The following is a 16,842-nucleotide window of genomic DNA, read 5'->3' as shown; positions in this document are numbered from 1 at the left end:
TCAACTTTTTTCAGCAAAAACATCAAATAATAAATGCTTCAACGTTTTTTCAACAAAAGCATCAAATAATAAAAGCTTTAACGTTTTTCAACAAAAAACATCAAATAATAAATGAATCAATGTTTTTTAACAAAAACATAAAATATTAACTTCAACATCTGAACGTTTTTCAGCAAAGACGTCAACTATTAACTTCAACATTTCAATGTTTTTCAACAAAAACAGCAGAAATAACTTCAACTAAATACGATGCAATTTCAACAATTGATCATACAGCTACTGGCTATTTAATTAACTGTGATATGTTTTCCATGGCTCCACATGAACAGGAAGCGACGACCAGCCCAAAAACAAACAACAAACATGCAAGTAAAAACTTTTGAACGTTTTCTTTTTCCATACCATACAGACCTGGCTTCACCATGAGTAGAACTATGGAGTATTTCTGGGTTCATCGTTTTCTGTTCTGGCTTTGCTTAGAGCTAGCTTTTAGTATGACTTTTAGTGGACACTTTCTACAACACAGGATCAACATAAAACCGAAGCCACATCCATTTTCAGTTTAAATGCAAAAGAGACTTATAAATCTATTCAGCCTGAACAAGCCTTTGTATTCTAAATGATGTACTTAATTATCAAGTTTTTAATTCTGATTAATGTATTTTGAACTTTCATTCATTTTCATTCATTTCATCATTCATTCAGTGATGTCATTACCTTCAGTACATTTTTCTGAAATTGGGTTACTGATACAGTGAATAATATGCTGTCTGTTTTAGGAATAATTGCTACATTTTCAGATCCTGAAATGTTAGAGATTTATTCGTATTGTGACGCTTTATACCTGTTACCTTCATCAAGGTTATCAACTCCTATAGAATTGTAATGCATCTAGACATTTGGTTGTTTAAACACCAGTAGGAACGTTGCCAAACACCACCAAACACCATTGCATGGGGGTGGAATAGTTCACATACCTCAACAGGGGCAACATTAGATGCTATTTACAAAACAACATCAGAACCCAGTTAGGAAAGTATGGGTGGTTTGGCCTTTTGACACAACCACCTGTCACAAAAATGATTCCTAAACATCACCAAGGGCCTCAGTATACATAGGCCAGACCTACGTTATGTACAGATAACATCCAGAGGTAGTAAAATCCTACAGTGTAGGGAAGTTGTGGCTTTTTATTTTTTGGCTAGAAGCCCCAACACTGACAGTAGTGACACAAAAGTTTCCTTTATAAAATTCAATGCATAAGGCATCTGAAAACCATGCTTATGCAGCACTTTTATTTTTTATTTCACATCAGCTAAAGAAATATTTTTTCTTTTTGAAAAATAGCACTCTTAAATACAGACTGCCCCTCTTTACTTTTTGATAAATGTTATCTTTCACATAAAAGCAGTGTGATACACCTTGGGAATACCTCGAACAGGATCTATGCTTCTCATGGTTTCTAATATTTAAAAGACCAGTCTGAAAAGACTGCAACATACCTGTTTTTTGCAGTGAAGAATGCGTGGTTATCATCTGTCTGACACTTCCAAAGGAAAATGCCAGTGGCATTTACCACCAGGCTGGAACTGCTGAAGTCCCATGCTTGGCTGTGTCCCAATCGTATTCCCATCAAACCAAAGCATTCCTTGCAAATCCAGTGAGTATCGATTACTGCACCGGCTGCCTCAGAACCAGCAACTGGTAGCACTGTTCATTCTGTGCTCCTACACCGATTCTGTGAGGCATTAAAAAGGTCCGTTCCCTGCAGCAACTAGCAACGAAAATGTTGTGTCTCCCAGCCACCAATTTTTATCTCTAATTTTGCAAAACGTGTGAAACACATTTTTTCTCTTATTGTATCAACTTTCACTGAGTGCTTGCAAGCTTTCCCTCTAAATTGACATCTTTTTTTTCTAAAGAAAGCATGGTCTTCTGAAACAGCTTGTAGTTTTCAATTTTATAAACAGAAACTACTGACTAAAGAGTATTTTTTTAATGACACTATAGATTTCTCCTGTCTCCACAGAGTCTATAGTCATTTTACATATTTTAACAGCTGCTATTTTATCAGCTCATAAACCACTCTCATGCAACTACCTGCCAATTATATGCAAATTCCTATTTTAGTTAGGTACTTTGCTTTTAATGGTTATTCACGATTGTCCATAGATTGCAGTGGGTGTTATATGTTAGATTGAGGCCCTAACATAGGTGCACCGTTTCAGAGGCACAAATCCTTCGTGCCACAAAGACAGGCAGGCCCTTTCACCCACTTAAGGCCCTTTCACCTACATTAGCCCTCCCTTCACAATAACGAGCAACAGAGGCTGTACCTTATCTGATGTGTGCTATGGGCGCAGAAGACGGTCCATCCTAAATACGTCATCTCCATGTCCAACAGTGGCTAACTTAAAGTCACAACTAATTCTTAGAAACAGACCCTTAAGCTCTTGGGATTTTCCCTAGCACAGGATTATTGATATCTCCAAGAACTCATTAAATATGCATGAAACACTATTCCCAAAGGCTTCATTCCCGACATCTTCCTCTGACTGACTTTACGTCAATAGCAACATTCCAAGCCACCTATCAGGTAAAAATATACCTCCCTTTGCCCAAGCAAAGCAGAGGAGACCGAGACTTCCATGCCGACACTCTGATCTGAGGCGCTGCAAACTGCGTCATGCCACAGCTCCAGCTGGCAGAAGTCCATCCACCCATCCTGGAGTGTTCAGCTGGAGATCAGGATGAAGTCCCAATAAGGTAATGGGGTTAGACTAAATCCTAGGGGGATTCTTGGGTCTCTAAGACCTACACACATGCTAGGTACACTTAGGTACATCTAGTTAGGCATCATAGGGGTATAGGCTTTATCTTAATGCATTCTGTATTTCATGTATGTGTTCATTACAATTGCAAAATGGTAGAACTATACAATGCCTTTTTATTTAACTGCACTGCTGGCCATAATTCTCTGCTACTGCCCAACAGTAGTCGCAGCACATATAACCAGTACTAGAATAACAACTGTGCAATATATTTTATTGTAAACACACCCGACTGTTTGTTCTACGTACTTCTCTGAGATGAGTGACTGAATGAAAAGTAGAATATTGGTTCTACGATCCTGAAGGATCAGGGTTTTATGTTATGTGGTTGTCAGACGCTATTCCCTTCTTGTCTTCAAGAAGTTTCTAGTGGCCTCCGAATTAGCTGGTACACAGTAATTAAGTTTAATATACATGATAGGGGCATACTGACCTCAGTCCTATGCCAAGCCTTTCGTGTATGTTATTCCAATGTGCAGAACTTATAAGAGAAATAGGAACTACACTACAGGGTATACCCTTTCCACTTATGGTGACAAAACCAAAAGGAATAAATGATGGAAGGAATGCTTAACAATGCACATATAAACCCCCAGTCACAAAGATCTGGGTTTAATCCTTCGTTCTTTTGCTCATCACGCCACCCAAGTTTGGACCCAGCCATATTGTTATTGTTATTGTTATTGTGGTTTTGTATCGCGCCTAATCACCTGCAGGTCTCTAAGCGCTAGGAAAGATGGTAACATACAATAACTTAACAAGGTAGGAGCAGAGGCCGGAGCTGGATTACACTGTACTCAAGCTTCTACTGAACAGTAGCGTTTTTAGACCCTTTCTAAATCGCAACAGATTTCCTTCCCCACGCAGCACCCCACGCAGGCTGTTCCATAGCTGGGGAACTAGCACTGAAAAGGCTCTCCCTCCTTTAGTCACTAACCTGTAACGGGGACAGGTCAGTAGCTGGGAGTCTGAGGACCGAAGTTTTCTCATAGGGCAATACAGTTGCAGGCGGTCTTTAATGTAGGCTGGGGCCTTGCATTAATTGCCCTGTGGGCCGTACATAGGTTCTTAAATTCCACTCTTTCTTTAATGGGGAGCCAATGCAAACTTTGTAGTAGTGGAGTAGCTTTGGATCTCCTCGGGAGTCTGAAAATCAACCGAGCAGCGTCATTCATTATGACCTGAAGCCTACTGGTCAGCGTTTTGGGTAAGCCAAGATACAGGGCATTACCATAATCAATTCTGGAGATAATAGTGGCTGCAACTATTGATCGCATCATGGACTGTGAGAGGACAGGAGCTAGCTTCCGCAGTTGCCGAATGATGTTTGTGCAACTGCCCACAACCGCCGAGATCTGAGGGGCCATTGACAGATCACCATCCAGCTTGATCCCCAAGCTTTTTACAGACGGGCTTGGTTTTGGAGCAGGGCCTAACTCCGTGGGCCAATAGAGGTCACACCAAGGTGAGGTAGTGGATGAAATCACTAATACCTCAGTCTTGTCTAGGTTGATTTTTAACAGATTGTCTGTCATCCATTGCACTGTGAACCTCAAGATGTTCTGGGCTTGGAGTTGTGCGGCCATGGTGTCATTGACACTTAACAGCAATTGCGTGTCATCTGCGTAGTTAAAGACTTTACAGCCCATGGTGGCCAAGGACGCAATCAACGGTTGCAGATAGAGGTTAAATAGGAGCGGGGACAGGGCAGACCCCTGTGGTACCCCGCACTCTAAAATCCCCATCTCAGATGTTTCATCCCCCAGTTGTATCTTTTGGGTCCTTCCTGTAAGGAAGGATTGCAACCATTGAAAGGCCACGCCCTTAATCCCAAAATCCTTCAGTCTTTCCAAGAACAAGGCATGGCTGACAGTGTCGAACGCCGCTGATAGGTCCAACAAGATCAGGGCGCTCGGTTTCTTGCAGTCAGCCATGCCTCTTAGTTCGTCCAGCACCGAGAGCATCACCAACTCGGTGCTGTGATGGGCTCGGAAACCTGCCTGTCGCTCATGGAGTAGATGATAAGATTCCAAATAGAGGGACAGAGATTTTAACACATGCTGCTCAAGGATTTTTGAGAGAAAAGGCAGCTGGGATATAGGTCTGTAATTCTTTAACACCGCAGGGTCCGACCCAGATTTTTTCAATAGGGGTCTTACACGCGCCTCCTTGAGTTCAGCCGGTAGATACCCCGTATCTAAAGATCTATTAAGGAGGGAGATGATACATTCCTCCAATAAGGGGCGCGCAACACGGAAGATCTCAGGTGGGCATGGGTCGGCTGGGGAGCCAGATTTGATTTTTCCCATCAGCTGTTCCAGAATCAGTGCATCCATCTCTGGAAACACTTCAAGAGAGCAGGCAGTCATATTCTTAGATGCTGAAACCATAGTAGTCCTCATTGCCACCCCGTTCTTTATCTCCTGAGTGATGATCTTCACCTTCTCCAAAAAGTAGGCCTGGAAGGTGTTACCATCAATGGGAACCTTGGAGTTATCTGGTTTTTTACTCAGCTCTGCCAGTATTTTAAAGGTCTCTTTCTGAATATTCGCTGCCTTGCTTAGGCGGGACTCAAGATATTCCGCTTTGGCTTGGGTCGTAAGATTTTTATATTGGTTAAGGGAGGCTTTATAAAGTTTCCTGTCCGTATCCAGCTTGGTTTTCCTCCACACTCTTTCAAGCACTCTAAGCTTTCTTTTTGCTTCCCTTAAGGGTGGCGTAAACCAAGGAGCCCCTTTGCCAGATCCCTTTAATTGCTGTGTTCTCACCGGCGCTATTTGGTCAATGGCCCGGGTCATACTCCTCGTTAAATAAGAGTATTCACGGTCCAGGCTACGTCCCAGATCTAAGACCTGGGGTGTTACCAGGAACACCTTAGTCAGGGACGCTAAATTGACCTCAGCCCATTTCCGGGTTTTCCTGAAGCCAAGCGGGCCGTGAGTAATGCAGCTTTTAAGACGGGCCTCACAAGATACCAGATAGTGATCAGACCAAATGCAAGGCACTACATCTTTAAGGGTAAGACTGGCGTCTGTAGTCCACTCAAGGTCAAGAGTGTGGCCTTTTTCATGTGTGGGGACATCCACAATTTGTTTAAAGCCCACCGCAGACATTAAGGTGTCAATCTGGCGCGTGGGCAGATCCCAGATAGGCTTATCCCAGTGTAGGTTGAAGTCACCTGTTACCAGGATTTTCATATATCTGGAGCATAAATCAGATATAATCGGGCAGAATAAATCATGGAAGAGTGGAGTTGAATTAGGTGGGCGACAGACTGATAAAATCACCCAACACACATTATGCACAGTGATCTTTACCCCAAGCAAGTCGGTCAGGTCAATTGTCTCTGATAACAACTTTTCAACTATCATAGTCTTCCTATAGAAAATAGCTACCCCTCCCCCCCGTGAGCCCCCTGGACGGTTGTGCCACATTACATCATATCCACTTGGAAGGGCGGCAATGATATCAGGCATCGAATTCTCACCCGTCCAGGTCTCCGAAAGAGTCAGGACATCGATGTCCTTGTCCTGAAGCATACTATAAACCTCCAGATAATGGCAGTGGAGCGATCGAGTGTTGAGGCTAGTTATTTTTAATGCAAGGTATTGATCCGGGGGGGGAATAACCTTATCGGGGTGCAATATAGCATGTTTTTTAAGCGTCAGTAAGACTGCCTGATCAACAAGAGGCTCACCTCTATTCAGGGTATATAGCTCCTCCATGGAGTACATAAGACGCTGGCCAGTAGTCCCAGCCCCTGCGCCCGTCTGTGCGCGGACGGGCGCAGACGGGCTGGACTCTGGCATGACTCCGGCGATGCTCCGGCGAGCCCGCAGCGCGTGCGTCCTTGCGACGACTAGACCGTGCGCAGCTTGTCTGAGCTACACCCCCAACCCAAGATGGCCGCCACAGTGCTGCCTCGAAGGAACCGGGACCCGCACAAACGCGGTGGAATAACAATTATAGTGCCAGTAAGTGGAAGTTATTTTAAAAGCACGAAAACGGCATCAAAAACAAATAAACTAATTAAAAAATCGAATGTTTTAAAAAAGGATCTCAGAATAGCTCTTGTGAGCGCGCCACGCTCAGTAATGCTTCCTCAAGTTAAGATTCGTTTCCAATCACAGGCCACCTAGTTTGCCCCGCTTAAATACCGGTCTAGCGTCCTTGCGACGACTAGACCGTGCGCAGCTTGTCTGAGCTATACCCCCAACCCAAGATGGCCGCCACAGTGCTGCCTCGAAGGAACCGGGACCCGCACAAACGCGGTGGAATAACAATTATAGTGCCAGTAAGTGGAAGTTATTTTAAAAGCACGAAAACGGCATCAAAACCAAATAAACTAATTAAAAAATCGAATGTTTTAAAAAAGGATCTCAGAATAGCTCTTGTGAGCGCGCCATGCTCAGTAATGCTTCCTCAAGTTAAGATTCGTTTGCAATCCAATCCATATGCAAATCAATCTTGACCCTGTGCCTTGGTGAAACAGTCCAGCCCGAACTGCCAAGCCAGGTCCTCCGTGGGCATCACCCGTCATCAGCCAGGATAGCTTGAATCCAGAGACGCAGTGAGTATGGGTCCCACGTCTGGGCATACCCTCTCCACTTAGGACAACAAAAGAATGGATCCCCAGGAATACACTGCACTAATATTGATAAACGTTTGGCAATAAGGACTTCATTCTTGGATGAATTGGGCTAACCTATTGCTTACAGGTCTGTTATTGCAGCTCCCAGTCCCAGAGTTGCTTCTCTGGGGATTTGCCTCTCTCAAAGAATGTGTGTTAGTTGGACCGCTAGTCCCTCATTCATAAACATTAATTGGGCATGGATGGGATGGCTACCACTCTAGTTGTTCTATGCTCGTTGCTGCACATTCAATTTTTTTTTGTCTTCATTGAGCCATGTCCCTGATTTGAGCTTGCTTGTTTGTAGCCTTTGATCCTCTCCCAGCTCTCTGTTTATGGGATTGCCTTATTTATTCCAATTTGGGCAGAAGGTGAGTGTCGCTTTTCAGTAGTGGGATTCCAGTTTTCCAGTATCTGTGATTGCTGATTAACATGGGGAAACATATGCTAAATAAGAGACACTTATCTCCATCTAAGAGATCTTCCTCTAGTAAGTCGGTTTATCTTTCCCCACCAAGGAAAAACCCATAGCCTCTCCAGATGAGGACATGATCAGGAAGCTGATTATGGAGCAATTGGTTTCACTGAACGAACGCAGAAGGAAGTTGGTGACCATGCAGGTCATGAGAGCATCTCCTCTGACCTGTCAGACTCTGGTTTATCTGGTGATTCTTCTCCTCATCCACAGGAGCACACATGAAAATATATTTCTAAGGATATGTTACCAGATTTGCTGTCTCATATTAAGGACAACATGGGGTATCCTACAGATGAGGTTGTTGTATCCTCAAAAGATTCAATTCTGCTGCAGTTTTAGATGTCTATTAACACTTGGGTGCCTATCTGTCAGTGCATTCTGGCTGTGGTTTTAAATGAGTGGAAAGATCCTGACATGATCAATGCTTCTCGGTTCATGTCCAGGTTGTATTCATTAGATGGGATGGAGGAGATATTGCCAGAATCTGTCCACGTGATTTCTGTAGTGGCCAGCCTTGTTGGTAGATCCTCTATGACCAACGAAAGCATTTTTAGGGACCCAGCATATAAGAAGGTGGAGGCTTCTCTGAAAATGGTTTATGCTTGTTCTCATTTGGCACTATTGGTGGAAACTATGGAGCTTATACTACTCACTCCTTGTTGTCTAACTTTAAAGAACTGTTTAAGTCTATGCAAAAGGGTATGTGCCATGCACAGATTTATTAGAGAACATGGAGAAGCAGGTGCAATTTCTGTTGGACATTTCTTTCAATACTGTCTGGATATCTGCCTTATCGTGTGGAATATCTGTAACTGCTAGATAAATTCTTTCATGAGAGACTGGAACACTGACTCAGCTCAGAAGTCTGCTGTTTTGAGAATGTCATTAAAGGCTTATAGACTGTTTGGTTCAGAGTTGGAAGAGAAATTGCATAGGATACTTAACGAGCAGAAACATTAATTTTCCTTCCGCAAACAGAACCCATCTAAGAGTTCCTACCAATTTAAAGTGACATTCTCTGTCAGCCTTCTAGAAGGCAGCAAAATGATGAGCAGGGATCAAGATTCCACAATAGATCATCTTTCTTTAGGTTCCAAAACATGATGAAGCAGGATCCACAGAGTTCCAATCAGTGCTTCTGACTATCACTAAATAGAGAAAGTAGATGGTTTCAAGTACGACGTTGGTGGAAAAATCCATTACTCCATTACTTCCTACAGGCATTGCAATTAATGACTTTCGGACAGAAGGGTTCTAAAAATAAGGAGTATACAAAATTGAATTTGCCTCTCCTCCAGTTTCCCTGGGGAACACTCATACTCCTGTGTGCAAATCAATAGAAAAGCAGATGTCGTTCAGAAGAAGGCCATTACTCCTGTCTCAAAGGAAGAGGAAAGAGAGGGGACGTACTGAATTGTGTTTCTTGTTCCCAAAATTCAAGGAGGTTTTTGAATTGTCATAGACTTGAAGGCCTTGAACAGGTTTGTGGAAAAAATACCCTTCAAGATGGATACAATTCAGGAGATTATTCATCTAATAAAACCGAATGCCTTTGTTGCTCATCTTGACTTGATAAATGATTACCTTCATGTTCCAACGTACAAGCTGCACCAGCAGGTCCCACGATTCTGTGTTTGGGACAAACACTGGCAGTACAGAATTGAACCATTTGGGCTCTTGTGATCCTGGAGGGTAGTCTCAATGTTGGCAGCCCCGCTGGTGGCCCTCCTTCATCGCAAGGTTTCTCTATATTTCCATAGCTTGAAGACTGGTTGGTACAGGCTCCTTCAATACAGATTTTGGAGCAGCATATCTCTTTGAGCATTTCTACTCTAAATCATCATGGGTTTATGTTAAATAAACCAAAGTGCCAACGACTTCCTTCCTCGGCTCTTCAGTTAATTGGTGCAAAATTCAGTACTACACTGGGTAGAATCATTCTCCCTATGGAGAGGATTGTTCGCCTTCTGAATCTGTAAAGGATATACTGTTATGCAAGGAAGCCAAGCTGCTCAAATGGATGGCAGTACAGGACCATGTGGTGGCACCAGCATTTACTGTAGCATGGGCAAGATTACATTTGAGACCACTGTTGTGCCATCTGCTAAGCCATGGAGCCCTGTCAGGCAGGAATATGAATAATGTAATTCCTGTCCACCCAAATATCAATTACTGTCTGCAGGGGTGGAGGAACATGAACAACCTTTTCAAGGGAGTTGTGATGTGTCCAGACCCAACAGAGGTTTTGACAATGGAGGCGAGTTGATTGGACTGGGGATCTTCACTGTGATGCTTGACAGTCCAAGCAAAATGGTCTGGGAAATAGGGTCAGAGACCCTCAAATTGGAGAGACTTGATGGCAGTCTTCCAGTCCCTGCACTACTTCCATCAGCATTTGCACCACCGCAATGTGCTGATAAGTTTAGACAACACAGTGATGGTGGCATACATCAATCATCAAGGGAGTACCCATTGCAAACCCCTGAACTAGTTGGCCTGCAGTCCGGGTCTTTCCTCATTAACAGTGCACAACAAGTGTCTGGACAATGTGTTTACAGGTCGCTTGAGTCCAGAGTTTCCCTATCTCAGAACGTGAGACTGACCAGGTCCACCTTCAAGGCCATTTGAAGGACGTTCGGCACTCCCTTCCTGTATCTGTTTACCTCCAAGAACACTACTCTTCTTCTGAGGGTTTGCTCTAGGTTTCCTGAACGGGAAGCTTTGGGTGTGGATGCACTGACTCTGGATTGCTCTCAGAGACTCCTATTTGCCTTTACTCCATTTCCTCTGTTCAAAAACTCCTCTGTAGGATTAGGCAGGAGAAAGTCTGTGGCATTGTGTGGTTCTATACTGGCCTGAAAGAACTTGGTTCCCACTTCTGAAGCGCATGGCATGTTATTCTCTGCTGACCCTCCCTCTTTCCCCACTTGCTGCCCTAATCGTCTTTCTCTCTCGGTCTGGAGGTTCAAAGGATGAGTTTAGAGAAACAAGGTTTACCACCTTATATTATTGATGCTGTGCAAAAATCTAGAAAATCTTCTACTCGTGCTGCCAATTCTAAAAACTGGAAAGTATTTGATTTTCGGTGTTCTGAACAAAGGTTTCCCTCCGTGGGATGTTTCCAACTCTTCTATTCTTCAATTTCTATTGGATGGGTTTAAAAAAAAATCTTTTCCTTTCTACATAAAGGTCATAATGGTATGCCTTTAAAGCATTACATGTAAAAGTTGGTGTAGTTAACAATGCGGTTAACCTGGTGACTAGGATGTTTAGGAGTTTTTTTCTTTTTCACCTGTTCGAACTACAGTGTCCTCTTGGGATCTCCCCTTGTGTATGAAATCTTTGCAAGATGCCCATTTTGAGCCTTTGGCAACAGTTGAGCTCAAGTTTCTAAACTTTAAAGTCCTCTTCTTAGTCCTGCTCGATGGTTGGGGAAGCTTTCTGCTCTTCTATTCACCCTCCCTTTATAAGTTGTCTGGTTGATGCAGTGGTTCTTAGAATCCTGCATTTTTTCCCAAGGTTGTGTCTAAGTTCCATTCTTCTCAAGAGCGTATTCTTCCTGCTTTATGTCCTGTTCCCACCAATAAGGAGGAACTCAAAATGCATCTGCAGGCGCTAGGCATGCTCTCTCAGTTTTCTTTGACAGATCCAGTGAATAGAGAAAATTCAGTTCTCTGTTTGTCACTTTGGCATCGGATTAAAAAGTAAGAAAACATCCATGATCACGTTGAACAGCCGGATCAAAGAGACTATTACATTGGCCTATACCAATACTAATCTTGCACAGCATTCAGGACTGCAAGGTCAATCCACAAGAGAAATGGCTGCCTCTTGAGCAGAATTTAAAGGGTGTTGCACTGCATGAGATTTGTAGAGCCGGGACTTGGGCTTCAGAGCACACCCTTGTGAGACAATATAGATTGCATGAACGTGTGCCCAATCAATGGAATTTTAGATCAGGAGCCGTATTATACATGCAGCGCCCTCTGGTGATAACGCTGATGCTATATGTGCACCAGCACTATCGGTGCTACAGAAGGGGATGCTCAAGCATCAGCGGTACCTTGTGTAATACAAAAGTGCCACGGGGGCACTACGGTAATATGGCCACTGGTGTTGTGCAATCGGTATTACATTGAAAATTGTTTTTGTGTCACTTAGATGATGGCATTTTCATAAGAAGGTTTTGCATAAAATAATGTTGGTGTTGCATTATGTCTTGGTCTCCAGGAGTTTATCTTATCAAAGGCAAACACTCAGCTTTGGTGTACCTCAAGTTAAGGACTTGATCAAGAATGAGGGACGTAAAGGTAGTGCCCAAAATGCTGACAGGTAATCTTTTTAACTCTTAGTCCTACATGATCTCAATCCAGTCATTAGCTCCCAACCACCCTCCCTGGTATTTAAGCCTTTGATAAGATAATACAGGAAAAGCTGGGGGAATGATACTCTCCTGAGGTATTCATCCCAGGGGAGGTGAGGTTAGATAGCATTTCTTGTATTGTTTCCTGTCCTGGGATACGGCAACCAACCTCATAGGTAAAGACTGGGTAGAGGACAAGTAGTACTCAGCGTAATATGCTTTAACCTTACCCAGTTTACAGCGTCATATGGAACAAGAGGTAATAACAGCGGCAAAACAAACTGGTGCAAATAATGTTTGGGCTTGTGTATCGGGTATGTTTTTGAACTGGATTATGATCAAGTAACAAGTGATGGGAAAATAGTAAGCAGAGATTTTCACAATGATTTTGTTTTCATAGTGAACTTTTTTTCTGCAATGACAATAGCCAGTTACAAGTAAAAAAACCCAAGCCAAATTTCCACTCAGCTGCTTCGTAGGACAAATTGCTAGCTCAGACTCAAATTCTCCTTGCAACCCTTTTGGAACTTATTGACTTAAATGATCAAGATAAAAGGAGTTTAACTGCCTGATCAATGAATTAGGAGAAAAAACATTTATGGAGGGTCACTATTCTTCTCCCGTATTTCCATTTGATACGTATTGTAGGAGTTGTAGTCTTGGTTTGAGTCAATAAAATACTCACAACTCCAAAAAATGCTTTCACTACCCCATGTAGGTACAGAAACTTACAGTAAAATATAGGTGACCAGTGCATAACACAAGGCAGTAGTGCACGCTAAGGAGAGTCACCTGCCCCTGCAAGACGGCACAGGGTGCATCTACTGCTACATCTATGGTAAGGTGAGTTTGAGGGGAACATAAACTTCCTAAACAACATACGTCAACTGCATGATGCACAATGCGCCATCCAATAACAATCACTGCATCTACCTGCAGAGCCGGAGGGACTTCATGAGTCTGGCTCCTACTGACGGGTGCAGAAGATGTCTAAAGGAGCCGAAGGAGCCCGCGGGGGGACTCAGGCCATCAGACGGATCTCTCCCCCGGGGTACTTCGTGCAAGTGGAACATGCTGCAAGCCCATTTTTCTGCATTTTTCAGAGGTGGCAGGATTTTAGGCTAGCTTTTATGAGGGCTTGACACAAGGCCCAGCCTCTATGGCTGACCCTTGATCCATCGGATAGGCAGAGTATGTGGTTAATTGGGGATTTCTTTGGGAAAAGCAAATTTGATCAGTATAAGGATGGATAACAGTGCAGAAGTCAGGAAGGCTTTGCACACTTTATGTGTGTCAGGGCGGGGTGGATTTGATTGTTCCAGGAGTGCTAGAACAAGTGTGGGTGGATATGCGGCCAGGGCGACTGACGCTAGAATCTGGGGACCACGGTTCGATCCCCGGCTCCGGCGGCAGGTTAGCCCAGCACCATGTGACTCTGGGCAATAGCTTGCTTAATCTTCCCGACGGCCCCCAGCGCCTAGAGACCCTTACGGGTGATTGTGCGCTTTACAAATGTGGACTTTACTTTTACATTGGCAGGCAGCCGTGGTTGTGGCTGCAGCAGAGGCCACTCACTCTTCCTCGTGTGGCACATAGCTTTGCGTGAGTCTCCAACGTCAAGCTCCCATGGAAAGCGCTGATGTAACGCCCCAGGATTATATGGGAAATGTAGTTCTTGGAGATAGCTATGCTCCTTTCCCAGGGATAATTGAGAACAAGGGTCTAATGGGAATTAAAAATGTCATAAGTGAATACGAATTTGTTTAGCAGTGATGAGAGGCCAGTCATATTGAAAGGCAATGGTACATGATGTGTGAGGAAAGGGAGAGAGACATGGAGCTAGCACTGTCGTACATGCAGTGTCAGCTGATATAGATATCGGGAGGAACGTGGAGTGATAGGGAAGGTTTTGAGGACAAGTGCAAGGATCTTGGACAGTGGGTTTTGAGTAGCAGATAAGGATGTAGAGGGGAAGTTTAGGGAAAAGTTTTTGTGACTCGTAGGGTCAATGGGTCAATGGGTCAAGGGGCTCCCCAAGCAGGAGTGGTATAGTGGGGCTTGCCCCTACAACACCAACAATCTAGGTTGGTGATGATCAGAATTCCCTGGCAGGGTCCTATACGGCCTGGGAACACCCGCCAGAATTGAGGAGGAGGTCATTGGCAATATCTCACGGGCTGTGTAGTTACGGCACAAGTGCTCAGTGTGTTGAGGTAGGAACCTCCTTACACAATGGTTTAGGCAGATGCCACCAGGTGACCAGGGGCGATGTATTATGGGCAGACAGAGGCAAAAGTAGCATTTCCAGAAGGGCACCTACAGCAGTTAAAATAAAAAACGTGTGTTTGTGGTTGAGTCAATATCATGACAGGGATGCGGCAAAGAGATTGCAAGGGGGTTTCGAGTTTGCGTTTAACCCTAGTTATCAGGACCCTAGACAACGGCGTTCAGCAGCTTGATTGGTAGTTTGAGGTCTCCCTGAAGTAGATAGAGACAAACTGAGCAAAAAGTCCGAGTGGCCATTGCCTGACTTGATGGTATACCCAGAGGAAGTGGTCCCTAAGAAAACACCAGATGAATTCAGATTGATTGATAGTTTATCATGGCTGACAGGAGCATTGGTTAATGATTACATGGATGCAGAGGACTCAACAGGGATGTATGACGTTACAATGCATACTTTTACAACGCATACCTTTACAACGCATTTTTTACAACGCAACATCAATTACAATGCATTCCATTACAACACATACTACCTTTACAACGCATATCATTACAACGCATAACATTACATTGCCTGTATGGTAAGTATTGGATAGTGTAGGGGTAAAAATTACTATTCTAACTCCAGGGGGGTGCAACAGTAGGGTAAGTGTTGGATAGTGTAGAGGTAAAAATTACTATTCTAACTCCAGGGGGGTGCAACAGTAGGGTAAGTGTTGGATAGTGTAGGGGTAAAAACTACTATTCTAACTCCAGGGGGTGCAACTGTAGGGTAAGTGTTGGATAGTGTAAGGGCACTATGCGTTGTAATGTTATGCGTTGTAATGGTATGCGTTGTAATGACATGTGTTTTAGTGGTATGCGTTGTAGTGTCATGCGTTGTAATGATTGCGTTGTAATGGCATGCGATGTAATGGATGTTGCGTTGTAAAAGTTTTGTTGTAATGGTAGTGCGTTGTAAAAGCTGTGTTGTAAAGGTTGTTTCCCCTCAACAGTGTAGTACACCATGGTGAATGAGGCCATCAGTTCGGTGAGGCTGTGTGGTTTTGGTGCAGAGCTGTCAAAATGTGTCATGCAATCTGCTTTTCGGGAATTTTCCGATTCACCCGGGTGATTTTCACCTTTTGAGTATGCAGTTTGAAGGAGCTATATATGTCGATAGAGTGTTTCTGATGGACTGAGCTATCTCCTGTGCCTTGATTGAAAGCTTTTGTACTTTTTTGCCAATGGGTGGTGATGAAGAATGCAGGGTCTAAGTAGAAATCTCATTATCTAGATATTGTTTGTTTATGTGAAGAAGAGGTACAGGTGAATGTGCAGATTGCAGCATACCTTTCAGGATGCTGCAATTGAGTTTGGGCTCCACTTAGTGCCAGAAAAGATTGTGGGACCTAGCATGCTTCTGATTTTTCTGCGCACTGAGCTGGATATACAAAGGATGGGAAAGCTACACTGCCAGTTGAAAAAGTGACAGAGATAATGGCTTTGCTAGCTGTGGTGAGAAAGTGCACCACATTTTGGGACATCTGAATGTTGTATGTAGAGTGGTGGATGTGGAAAGAACTTTTCACAGGTGGATTGGTTTGGCCACGTCAAGTATGGTATTATGATACCACAAAATGCAGGTCACAGTGGCCTTAAGAGTGGATTTTAGAGTTTGGAACCATTTTTGGTGTGTTTCAATGACGTTAGCATTTTTTCTGTGGATGAGAAGACGTCTTGGTATGTGCACATTTTTTCAGACACAGCAGAGGAGCAGAAGATTTTGGCCTTATCTGGGATGGCAGGTTAAAAACGGCATGGCCATTGGTTTACATAGGGCAGGAGCATCACTTTCCTTGCATTTTTCCCATTGTTGATGACAGTCGAGGTGTGGGTCAAGGAGTTGGCCAAGAAGAGAGAATTATTCAATATTGGCAACATGACAGTAGTTCAGATGGATAACCAACAGAGTGTCTGTTATTAGAGGGTTCTTAAACTGCCTGCTGAGGAGGTTTATGCTGGGTTGTTTGCAATATAACACAACGTTTAAGGCACTTCATGTCCCAGGTGCGAACAATGATATAGCAGATGCTTAAGCTTATTCGCAGTGGCAGAGGTTTCGGTGGTTGGCTCGGGGAGCAGACAAAAAGAAGACGGAATTCCCTCTTCCTGACATCTGAACCCTGGAGGAATAAGAGTTTTGAGTTTGGTGGAGCATTCCATATCCAGTACTACTAGAAGGTCCTATTGGCAAGCATACCAGGAGTTTCTGGACAGTGGTGCCAGGCCGAGATGGGGTATTGAGATCAGTGTGGTGCAGTGTACTGAAGAT

The sequence above is a fragment of the Lissotriton helveticus genome, chromosome 6, assembly GCF_964261635.1.
Source record: "Lissotriton helveticus chromosome 6, aLisHel1.1, whole genome shotgun sequence".
Taxonomy (NCBI): domain Eukaryota; kingdom Metazoa; phylum Chordata; class Amphibia; order Caudata; family Salamandridae; genus Lissotriton; species Lissotriton helveticus.
Note: the sequence above shows the minus strand (reverse complement) of the source record.